We start from the raw sequence: 13,039 nt of genomic DNA on the forward strand, positions 1-13,039 counted from the left end.
GTACTCTTCTTCTGAAGAGGATGAAGATATTACTGAAGAGCAAGTTGCTAAGTACCTTGGAGCAATCATGAAGTTGAATGCCAAGTTATTTGGTAATGAGACTTGGGAGGATAAACCCCCCTTGCTCACCAATGAACTGAATGACTTGATTAGGCAGACATTACCTCAGAAGAAATCAGATCCCAAAAAATTCTTGATACCCTGTACCATAGGCACCATGAATTTTGAGAAGGCTCTGTGTGACCTGGGGTCAGGCATAAACCTCATGTCACTCTCTGTAATGCAGAAACTGGGAATCCTTGAGGTACAAGCTATAAAAATCTCACTAGAGATGGCAGACAAATCCTTGAAACAGGCTTATGGACTTGTAGAGGATGTTTTAGTGAAGGTTGAGGGCCATTACATCCCTGCTGACTTTATAATCCTAGATACTGGGAATGAGGAGGATGAATCCATCATCCTTGGAAGACCCTTCCTAGCCACAACAAGAGCTGTGATTGATGTGGACAGAGGAGAGTTAGTCCTTCAATTGAATAAAGACTACCTTGTGTTTAAGGCTTAAGGATTTCCCTCTGCAACCATAGAGAAGAAGCATGAAAAGCTTCTCTCAATACAAAGTCAAACAAAACCCCCACATTGAAACTCCAAGTTTGGTGTTGGGAGGCCCTAACCATGCTATGAACATCTGTGAAGCTCCATGAGAGCTCACTGTCAAGCTATTGACATTAAAGAAGCACTTGTTGGGAGGCAACTAAATTTTTATTTATCTATGTTAAATTTCCATTTTCCATTGTTATTTTATGTTTTCTTTAGGTTGATGATCATGTGGAGTCACAAAAACAACTGCAAAAATCAAAACAAATTCAAAAACAGCATTAAAAATAGCACACCCTGGAGGAGGAGCTTAAACGCCAGTAAGGGTAGCAAAATGGGCATTAAACGCCCAGTCTGGCACCATTCTGAGCATTTAACGCCAAAAAATGGCACCAGACTGGCGTTTAATGCCAAAAAGGGCACTAAGCTGGCATTAAACGACAAAAAGGGAAGAAAACCTGGCATTTAATGCCAGGAATGGGCAGCAACCTAGTGTTTAACGCCAGGATTAGCACTCAGAGGGCATTTACATGCCAGAATGGTGCAGGAATGAGAAATCCTTGACACCTCAGGACCTGTAGACCCCACAGGATCCCCACCTACCTCAACTCAATCTCTCTCTTCTTCACACATCATATACACTTCTCCCCACCTTGGCCGAACCTTTCTTCACCCACCTTCTCCTCCATTCCTTCTTCTTCTCTATTCTTCTTTCTTCCTTTGCTAGAGGACGAGCAAACCTTTTAAGTTTGGTGTGGTAAAAACGTTGCGTTTTGTTTTTCCATAACCATTTATGGAACCTAAGGCCAGAGAAACCTCTAAAAAGAGAAAAGAGAAGGCAAAAGCTTCCACCTCCGAGTCATGGGAGATAGAGAGATTCATCTCAAAGGTCCATCAAGACCACTTCTATGAAGTTGTGGCCAAGAAGAAGGTGATCCCTGAGGTCCCTTTCATGCTCAAAAGGAATGAGTATCCGGAGATCCGACATGAGATTCGAAAAAGAGGTTGGAAAGTTCTCACCAACCCCTTTCAACAAGTCAGAATCTTAATGGTTCAAGAGTTCTATGCTAATGCATGGATCACCAAGAACCATGATCAAAGTGGGAACCCGAACCCAAAAAATTGGCTTACCATGGTTCGAGGGAAATACTTAGATTTCAGTCTGGAAAATGTAAGGTTGGCATTCAACTTGCAAATGATGCAAGGAGATACACACCCATACACTAGAAGGGTCAACTTTGATCAAAGGTTGGACTAAGTCCTCATGGACTTATGTGTGGAAGGAGCTCAGTGGAAAAGAGACTCCAAAGGCAAGCCGATTCAATTGATCATTCCTACTAGCAACCGATCCGAAGTGGCTGTAGATCGGGCTATCATGATCCATAGCATAATGATTGGAGAGGAAGTAGAAGTTCATGAGGTCATATCTCTAGAACTCTACAAAGTGGCTGAGAAGCCCTCCACTTTGGCAAGGTTAGCCTTTCCTCATCTCATTTGTCACCTATGCAGTTTAGCTGGAATTTTCAAAGAGGAAGACATCCTCATTAAAGAGGACAAGCCCATCACTAAAAAAAGGATGGAGCAAACAAGAGAGCCCATTCATGGACCTCAACAAGAGCATGAGGAAGTCCATCATCAAGAAATCCCTGAGATGCCTTAAGGGATGCATTTTCCTCCACACAACTATTGGGAGCAACTCAACACCTCTTTGGGAGATTTGAGTTCTAATATGGAGCAAATAAGGATGGAGCATTAAGAGCACTCCATTATTCTCCATGAAATTAGAGAGGATCAAATAGCCATGAGGGAAGAGCAACAAATGCAAGGAAGAGACATAGAGGAGCTCAAGCGTTCCATTGGATCTTCAAGAGGAAGAACTAGCCGCCATCACTAAGGTGGACCCATTCTTTGATTTCCTTGTTCTTATCTTTCTGTTTTTTTATTTTTACGCTTTTTGTGTTATCTATGTTTGTATCTTCGTTACATGATCATTAGTGTCTAGTATCTATGTCTTAAGGCTATGAATATGCTATAAATCCTTCACCTTTCTTAAATGAAAAATGTGCCTAATTACAAAAGAACAAGAAGTACTTGAATTTTAAAATTTATCTTGAAATTAGTTTGATTATTTTGATGTGGTGGCAATACTTTTTGCTTTCTAAATGAATGCTTGAACAGTGCATATTTTTTATAGTGAAGTTTATGAATGTTAAAATTGTTGGCTCTTGAAAGAATTATGAAAAAAGAGAAATGTTATTGATAATCTGAAAAATCATAAAATTGATTCTTGAAGCAAGAAAAAGCAGTGAAAAGAACTAAGCTTGCGAAAAGAAAGTGGCAACAATTAAACGAAAAAGGAAAAGCAAGCAAAAAAAGCCAATAGCCCTTTTAACCAAAAGGCAAGGGTAAAAAGGATCCAAGGCTTTGAGCATTAATGGATAGGAGGGCTGGTGGACGAAATTGTGACCCTCTTTGTATTTGCATGAGATTTATTTAATGGCTATTGGCTATGTGTGGACACAACTCCGTTCAACTTAACCAGCAAGTGTACTGGGTCATCCAAGTAATACCTTACGTGAGTAAGGGTCGATCCCACAAAGATTGTTGGTATGAAGCAAGCTATGGTCACCTTGTAAATCTCAGTTAGGCAGATTAAATGGTTATGGGTTTCGAAAATTAATAATAAATAGAAAATAAAAAGGGATAGAAATACTTATGTAAATCAATAGTGGGAATTTCAGATAGGCGTGTGGAGATGCCAGAATCCTTTCGAATCTCTACTTTCTTATTGCTTTCATCCAATCCTTCTTACTCCTTTCCATGGCAAGCTGTATGTAGGGCATCACCATCATCAATGGCTACTTTTAATCCTCTCAGGAAAATGGTCCTATGCGCTGTCACTGCACGGCTAATCGTCTGGAGGCATCACCCTTGTTGATAGCTACATCCCATCCTCTCAGTGAAAATGGTCCAAATGCTCTGTCACAGCACGGCTAATCATCTGTCGGTTCTCAATCAGGTTGGAGTAGAATCCCTTGATTCTTTTGCGTTTGTCATCACGCCCAGCCTTCAGGAGTTTGAAGCTCGTCACAGTCATTCAATACAAAAATCCTACTCGGAATACCACAGACAAAGTTAGACTTTCCGGATTCCCGGGATCCTACTCGGAATACCACAGATAAGGTTAGACTTTTCAGATCCCCATGAATGCCACCATCTATCTAGCTTATACCACGAAGATTCTGTTGGGGAATCTAAGAGATATGCGCCCGGCCTAAAGTAGAACGGAAGTGGTTGTCAGTCACGCACGTTCATAGGTGAGAATGATGACGAGTGTCACGGATCATCACATTCATCAAGTTGAAGTGCAACGTATATCTTGTAATAAGAATAAAAGAGAATTGAATATAAAGTAATGGTAATTGTATTGAAACTTGAGGTACAGCAGAGCTCCACACCCTTAATCTATGGTGTGCAGAAACTCCATCATTGAAAATACATAAGTGAAAGGTTCAGGCATGGCCGAATGGCCAGCCCCCTGAATGATCAAAAGACCGAATGGTCAAAAGATGTCTAATACAATAGCTAAATGTTCTTTTTATAATAAACTAGCTACTTAGGGTTTACATGAGTAAGTAATTGATGCATAAATCCACTTACGGGGCCCACTTGGTGTATGCTTGGGCTGAGCTTGATCTATCCACGAGCTGAGGCTTTTCTTGGAGTTGAACGCCGAGTTATAGCGTGTTTCTGGCGTTCAACTCCGGGTTATGACGTGTTTCTGGCGTTTAACTCCAGACAGCAGCATGTACTTGGCGTTGAGCGCCACTTTACGTCGTCAATTCCCGAATAAAGTATAGACTATTATATATTGCTGGAAAGCTCTGGATGTCTACTTTCCAACGCCATTAAGAGCGCGCCATTTGGAGTTCTTTAGCTCCAGAAAATCCATTTCGAGTGCAGGGAGGTCAGATTCCAACAGCATCAGCAGTCCTTTTGTCAGCCTTCTTTCAGAGTTTTGCTCAAGTCCCTCAACTTCAGCCAGAAATTACCTGAAATCACAGAAAAACACACAAACTCATAGTAAAGTCCAGAAAAGTAAATTTAACATAAAAACTAATGAAAACATCCCTAAAAGTAGCTTGAACTTACTAAAAACTACCTAAAAACAATGTCAAAAAGCGTATAAATCATCCGCTCATCACAACACCAAACTTAAATTGTTGCTTGTCCCCAAGCAACTCAATATCAATTAGGATAAAAAGAAGAGAATGTACTATAAATTCTAAAATATCAATGAATATTAATTCTAATTAGATGAGCGGGACTTGTAGCTTTTTGCTTCTGAATAGTTTTGGCATCTCACTTTTTCCTTTGAAGTTTAGAGTGATTGGCGTATCTAGGAACTCAGAGTTCAGATAGTGTTATTGACTTTCCTAGTTAAGCATGTTGATTCTTGAACACAGCTACTTATGAGTCTTGGCCATGGCCCTAAGCACTTTATTTTCCAGTATTACCACTGTATACATAAATGCCACAGACACATGACTGGGTGAACCTTTTCAGATTGTGACTCAGCTTTGCTAGAGTCCCCAGTTAGTGGTGTCCAGAGCTCTTAGGCACACTCTTTTGCTTTGGATCCTTTTTACCCTTGCCTTTTGGTTTTAAGGGCTATTGGCTTTTTCTGCTTGCTTTTTCTTTTTCTTTTCTTTTTTTATTTTTTTATTTTTTTTATTTTTTTTCGCAAGCTTTTGTTTTTCACTGCTCTTTCTTGCTTCAAGAATCAATTTCATGATTTTTCAGATCATCAATAACATTTCTCTTTGTTCATCATTCTTTCAAGAGCCAACAGTTTTAACATTCATAAACAACAAGAAAAAATATGCATTGTTCAAGCATTCATTCAGAAAACAAAAAGTATTGTCACCACATCAATATAATTAAACTAAATTCAAGGATAAATTTGAAATTCATGTACTTCTTGTTCTTTTGAATTAAAGCATATTTCATTTAAGAGAGGTGAAGGATTAATGGATTTTATTCATAGCTTTAAGACATGGTTACTACATACTAATGATCATGAAGTAGAGACACAAAATATAGATAAACATAACATAGAAACTGAAAAACAGAAAGAAATAAGAACAAGGAATGAATCCACCTTAGTGGCGTCTTCTTCTTGAAGGACCAACAATGTCCTTAAGCTCTTCTATGTCCTTTCCTTGCCTTTGTTGCTCCTCCCTCATTGCTCTTTGGTCTTCTCTTATTTCAAGGAGAATGATGGAGTGCTCATGATGTTCCACCCTTAATTGTTCCACATTGTGGCTCAAATCTTCTAAGGAAGTCTTGAGTTGTTCCCAATAGTTGTTGGGAGGAGGCATCTCAGGGATTTCTTGAGCTTCCTCATGCGTCTCTTGGGCTCCATGAGTGGGCTCTCTTATTTGCTCCATCCTTTTCTTGGTGATGGGCTTATCTTCTTCAATGGAGATGTCTCCTTCTATGATAACTCCAGCTGAGTAACATAGATGGCAAATAAGGTGAGGAAAAGCTAGCCTTGCCATGGTGTATGGCTTTTCGGCTATTTTGTAGAATTCATTGGAGATGACTTCATGAACTTCTACTTCCTCTCCAATCATGATGCTATGAATCATGATGGCCCGATCCACAGTAAATTCAGATCAGTTGCTAGTAGGAATGATGGAGCGTTGAATGAACTCCAACCATCCTCTAGCCACAGGCTTGAGGTCCAGTCTTCTTAGTTGGACTGGCTTGCCTTTGGAGTCTCTCTTCCATTGAGCTCCTTCCACACATATGTCCATAAGGACTTGGTCCAACCTTTGATTAAAGTTGACCCTTCTAGTGTAGGGGCGTACATCTTCTTGCATCATGGGCAAGTGGAACGCCAATCTCACATTCTCCGGACTAAAATCTAAGTATTTCCCCCGAACCATTGTGAGATAATTCTTTGGACTCGGGTTCATACTTTGATCATGGTTCCTAGTGATCCATGCATTGGCATAGAACTCTTGAACCATTAAGATTCCGACTTGTTGCATGGGGTTGGTAAGGACTTCCCAACCTCTTCTTCGGATCTCATGTCGGATTTTCGGATACTCGTTTTTCTTGAGCTTGAAAGGGACCTCAGGGATCACCTTCTTCTTTGCCACAACATCATAGAAGTGGTCTTAATGGCTTTTGGAGATGAATCTTTCCATCTCCCATGACTCGGAGGTGGAAGCTTTTGTCTTCCCTTTTCCTTTTCTAGAGGATTCTCCGGCCTTAGGTGCCATTGATGGTAATGGAAAAACAAAAAAAAGCTTATGCTTTTACTACACCAAACTTAAAATATTGCTCGCCCTCGAGCAAGAGAAGAAAGAAGAGAAGAAGAAGAAAAAGAAAATATTGAGGAGAAGGGGGAGATGGTGTTTCGGCCAAGGTATAGAAGAGGGGGTTGTGTTGTGTGAAAATGAAGTGGAATGGAGGGGTTTATATAGGGAAAGGGGAGAGGGTAGGTTCGGCCATTTTAGGGTGGGTTTGGGTGGGAAAGATTTTTGAATTTTGGAGGTAGGTGGGGTTTATGGGGAAGAGTGGATGGATGTGAGTGGTGAATAGGCGATGGGGAAGAGAGATTGAGGTGATTGGTGAAGGGTTTTGGGAAATGTGATATGGGGGAGTGTGTAAATAGGATTAGGAGGTAAGGTGGAAATATGTTAGGTGGGGATCCTGTGGGGTCCACAGATCGTGAGGTGATCCTGTGGGGTCCACAGGTCCTGAGGTGTCAAGGAATTCCATCCCTGCACCAAATAGGCATGTAAAATGCCTTTGCATACCATTCTGGCATTTAAACGCCGAGGTGATTCACGTTCTGGGCATTCAACGCCCATGTAAAGCATGTTCTGGGCGTTCAACGCCCATGTAAAGCATGTTCTGAGCGTTCAACGCCCAGATGTAGCATGTTTCTGGCGTTGAACGCCAGTTTCATGCTTGTTACTGGCGTTCAGCGCCAGCTTTTCCTCTAGGCACATTTCTGGCGTTCAAACGCCAGAATGTTGCTTGTTTCTGGCGTTCAGCGCTAGATTCATGCTCTGTTCTAGCGTTGAACGCCAGCCAGATGCTTCTTACTGGCGTTGAACGCCAGTCTGTGCTTCCTCTAGGGTGTGATTTTTCTTCTGCTGTTTTTGATTCTGTTTTTAATTTTTATATTTTTTTCGTGACTCCATATGATCATGTACCTAATAAAACACAAAATAACAATAGAATAAAATAAAATAAAAATTAGATATATAAAATTGGGTTGCCTCCCACAAGCGCTTCTTTAATGTCAATAGCTTGACAGTGGGCTCTCATGGAGCCACAAGGTGATCAGGTCAATGTTGTATAGTCCCAACACCAAACTTAGAGTTTGGATATAGGGTCTTAACACCAAAGTTAGAGTTTGGTTGTGGCCTCCCAACACCAAACTTAGAGTTTGACTGTGGGGGCTCTTCTTGACTCTGAACTGAGAGAAGCTCTTCATGCTTACTCTCTTTTGTCACAGAGGGATGGCCATGTGCCTTAAACACAAGGTAGTCCCCATTCAATTGAAGGACTAATTCACCTCTGTTGACATCTATCACAGCTCCTGCTGTGGCTAGGAAAGGTCTTCCAAGGATGATGCATTCATCCTCTTCCTTCCTAGTGTCTAAGATTATGAAATCAGCAAGGATGTAAAGGCCTTCAACCTTTACTAACACGTCCTCCACTATTCCATAAGCTTGTCTCAATGACTTGTCTGCCAATTGTAATGAGAACAAGGCAGGTTGTACCTTAATGATCCCCAGCTTCTCCATTACAGAGAGTGGCATAAGATTTATCCCTGACCCCAGATCACACAGAGCTTTTGCAAAGGTCATGGTGCCTATGGTACAAGGTATCAAAAACTTGCCAGGATCTTGTTTCTTTTGAGGTAAAATTTGCTGAGTCCAGGTATCCAGTTCACTAACGAGCAAGGGAGGTTCACTTTCCCAAGTCTCATTACCAAACAACTTGGCATTCAGCTTCATGATAGCTCCTAAATATTGAGCAACTTGCTCTCCAATCACATCTTCATCATCTTCAGAGGAAGAATAGTCTTCAGAGCTCATGAATGGCAGAAGGAGATTTAATAGAATCTCTATGGTCTCTATATGAGCCTCAGATTCCTTTGGATCCTTAATAAGAAACTCCTTCTTGCTTGAGGGACGTCCCAGGAGGTCTTCCTCACTAGGATTTTCGTCCTCCTCCTCCCTTGTGCATTCGGCCATATTGATTATATCAATGGCCTTGCACTCTCCTTTTGGATTCTCTTCTGTATTGCTTGGGAAAATACTGGGAGGAGTTTTAATGACTTTCTTACTCAGCTGGCCCACTTGTGCCTCCAGATTTCTAATGGAGGATCTTGTTTCACTCATGAAACTGAAAGTGGCCTTTGACTGATCGGAGACTAGATTGGCTAAATTAGAAGTGTTTTGTTCAGAATTCTCTGTCTGTTGCTGAGAAGATGATGGAAAAGGCTTGCTATTGCTCAGCCTGTTGCGTCCACCATTGTTAAAGCCTTGTTGAGGCTTTTGTTGATCCTTCCATGAGAAATCTGGATGATTTCTCCATGATGAGTTATAGGTGTTTCCATAAGGTTCACCCATGTAATTAACCTCTGCCATGGCAGGGTTCTCAGGATCATAAGCTTCTTCAGAAGCTGCCTCTTTAGTACTGTTGGATGCATGTTGCCATCCATTCAGATTTTGAGAGATCATGTTGACCTGTTGAGTCAACACTTTGTTCTGAGCCAATATGGCATTTAGAGCATCAATTTCAAGAACTCCTTTCTTCTGAGGTATCCTATTATTCACGGAATTCCTCTTAGAAGTGTAGATGAATTGGTTGTTTACAACCATGTCAATGAGTTCTTGAGCCTCTTCAGGCGTTTTCTTTAGGTGAATAGATCCACCTGCAGAATGGTCCAATGATATTTTCGAAAATTCAGATAGACCATAATAGAATATATCTAATATGGTCCATTCTGAAAACATGTTAGATGGACATCTTTTGGTCAACTGCTTGTATCTTTCCCAAGCTTCATAGAGGGATTCACCATCTTTTTGTTTGAAGGTTTGGACATCCACTCTCAGCTTGCTCAGCTTTTGAGGAGGAAAGAATTTATCCAAGAAGGCCGTGACCAGCTTATCCCAGGAGTCCAGGCTATCCTTAGGTTGTGAATCCAACCATATTCTAGCTATGTCTCTTACAGCAAAAGGGAAAAGCATGAGTCTGTAGACTTCAGGATCAACTCCATTCGTCTTAACATTCTCACAAATCTACAAGAACTCAGTTAAAAACTGGTAAGCATCTTTCGATGGAAGTCCATAAAACTTGCAGTTTTGTTGCATTAAGGCAACTAGATGAGGTTTCAGCTCAAAGTTGTTGGCTCCAATGGCAGGAATGGAGATGCTTCTTCCATCAAACTTGGACATTGGCTTTGTGAAGTCACCAAGCATTCTCCTTGCATTATTATTATTTTCAGCTGCCATCTCCTTCTCTTGTTCGAAAATTTCTGAAAGGTTACCTTTAGATTGTTGTAACTTAGCTTCTCTTAATTTTCTCTTCAGAGTCCTTTCAGGTTCAGGATTAATTTCAACAAGAGTGCCTTTTTCCTTGTTCCTGCTCATATGAAAGAGAAGAAAACAAGAGAAGAAGAGGAATCCTCTATGTCACAGTATAGAGATTCCTTTATGTTAGTAGAAGAAGAAAGGGGAGAAGAGTGAAGAAGAATGGGTTCGGATTTTTTTAGATGAAGAGAGGTGAAGAGAAGTGTTAGTAATTAAATAATTAAACAGAAGAAGAAAATAGAAGGGAAATTTCAAAAATAATTTTGAAAAATGTGTTAGTAATTTCGAACATAAAAGATAAGATAGAATTAAAATTAAAATTAAAATTTGAAATAATTAGTTAATTAAAAGAATTTTGAAAAAGAGGTGAGCTATTTTCGAAAATTGAAGAGGGAAAAGTAGTTAAGTGGTTTTGAAAAAGATAAGAAACAAACAAAAAGTTAGTTAGTTGATTGAAAAAGATTTGAAATCAAATTTGAAAAGATACGAAGATAAGAAGTTAGATAAGATATTTTGAAATCAAATTTTGAAAAAGATAAAATTTTTGAAAAAGATAAGATAAAAGATAAAAAGATTTTATTCAAAAATTTGAAATTATTTACTTCACTAACAAGAAACTACAAGATAAGACTCTAGAACTTAAAGATTGAACCTTTCTTAACAAGAAAGTTACAAACTTCAAATTTTTGAATCAATCACATTAATTATTAGTTAATTTTCGAAAATATGATATAAAGATAAGAAAAGATTTTGAAAATATTTTGAAAAAGATTTTTGAAATTTTCGAAAAATAGAAAAAAAATGAAAAGATATAATTTTAGAAAAAGATTTTGAAAAGATAAGATTTTTAAAATTAAAAATTTGACTTGACTTGTAAGAAACAACTAATTTTAAAAATTTTTGACCAAGTCAACCCAAAATTTCGAAAATTTGGAGAGAAATAAGGAAAAGATATTTTTTTGATTTTTGAATTTTTTTATGATGAAAGAGAAAAACACAAATATGACCCAAAACATAAAAATTTTGGATCAAAACACAAGATGCATGCAAGAACACTATGAATGTCAAGATGAACACCAAGAACATTTTAAAGATCATGATGAACATCAAGAACATATTTTTGAAAAATTTTTTATGCAAAGAAAATATGCAAGACACCAAACTTAGAAATCTTTAATGCATGGACTCTAACAAACAAAAAATGCATATGAAAAACAACAAACAACACAAAACAAGAAAACATCAAGATCAAACAAGAAGACTTGTCAAGAACAACTTGAAGATCATGAAGAACACCATGAATGCATGGAATTTTCAAAAAATGCAAGAAAAATTTTTAAAAACATGCATTTGACACCAAACTTAAAAATTGACTTAAGACTCAAACAAGAAACACAAAATATTTTTTATTTTTATGATTTTATGATTTTTTGGATTTTTATTAATTTTTTTTTCGAAAAATATATTTTGGAAAACGAAAATAAAAGAAAAATTTTGAAAACTTTTTGAAAAGAAAATAAAAAGAAAATTACCTAATCTGAGCAACAAGATGAACCGTCAGTTGTCCATACTCGAACAATCCCCGGCAACGGCGCCAAAAACTTGGTGGACGAAATTGTGACCCTCTTTGTATTTGCATGAGATTTATTTAATGGCTATTGGCTATGTGTGGACACAACTCCGTTCAACTTAACCAGCAAGTGTACTGGGTCATCCAAGTAATACCTTACGTGAGTAAGGGTCGATCCCACAAAGATTGTTGGTATGAAGCAAGCTATGGTCACCTTGTAAATCTCAGTTAGGCAGATTAAATGGTTATGGGTTTCGAAAATTAATAATAAATAGAAAATAAAAAGGGATAGAAATACTTTTGTAAATCAATAGTGGGAATTTCAGATAGGCGTGTGGAGATGCTAGAATCCTTTCGAATCTCTACTTTCTTATTGCTTTCATCCATTCCTTCTTACTCCTTTCCATGGCAAGCTGTATGTAGGGCATCACCATCATCAATGGCTACTTTTAATCCTCTCGGAAAAATGGTCCTATGCGCTGTCACTGCACGGCTAATTGTCTGGAGGCATCACCCTTGTTGATAGCTACATCCCATCCTCTCAGTGAAAATGGTCCAAATGCTCTGTCACAGCATGACTAATCATCTGTCGGTTCTCAATCAGGTTGGAGTAGAATCCCTTGATTCTTTTGCGTTTGTCATCACGCCCAGCCTTCAGGAGTTTGAAGCTCGTCACAGTCATTCAATACCGGAATCCTACTCGGAATACCACAGACAAGGTTAGACTTTGCGGATTCCCGGGATCCTACTCGGAATACCACAGATATGGTTAGACTTTCCGGATCCCCATGAATGCCACCATCTATCTAGCTTATACCACGAAGATTCTGTTGGGGAATCTAAGAGATATGCGCCCGGCCTAAAGTAGAACGGAAGTGGTTGTCAGTCACGCGCGTTCATAGGTGAGAATGATGATGAGTGTCACGGATCATCACATTCATCAAGTTGAAGTGCAACGTATATCTTGGAATAAGAATAAAAGAGAATTGAATATAAAGTAATGGTAATTGTATTAAAACTTGAGGTACAGCAGAGCTCCACACCCTTAATCTATGGTGTGCAGAAACTCCACCGTTGAAAATACATAAGTGAAAGGTTCAGGCATGGCCGAATGGCCAGCCCCCTGAATGATCAAAAGACCGAATGGTCAAAAGATGTCTAATACAATAGCTAAATGTTCTTTTTATAATAAACTAGCTACTTAGGGTTTACATGAGTAAGTAATTGATGCATAAATCCACTTTCGGGGCCC

The 13,039-nt window shown here is 39.0% G+C and overlaps 1 non-coding gene across 1 annotated transcript; it reads left to right on the forward strand.

The window, feature by feature from the left end:
* The first annotated feature begins 9,639 nt into the window (after positions 1-9,639).
* LOC130938079 (small nucleolar RNA R71) lies at positions 9,640-9,743 on the forward strand. The gene has a single exon (XR_009069260.1). It is a non-coding gene; the product is annotated as a small nucleolar RNA R71 (small nucleolar RNA).
* The last annotated feature ends 3,296 nt before the right edge of the window (positions 9,744-13,039 follow it).

Source organism: Arachis stenosperma, chromosome 6 (genome assembly GCF_014773155.1).
Source record: "Arachis stenosperma cultivar V10309 chromosome 6, arast.V10309.gnm1.PFL2, whole genome shotgun sequence".
In the NCBI taxonomy this organism is placed as follows: Eukaryota; Viridiplantae; Streptophyta; class Magnoliopsida; order Fabales; family Fabaceae; genus Arachis; species Arachis stenosperma.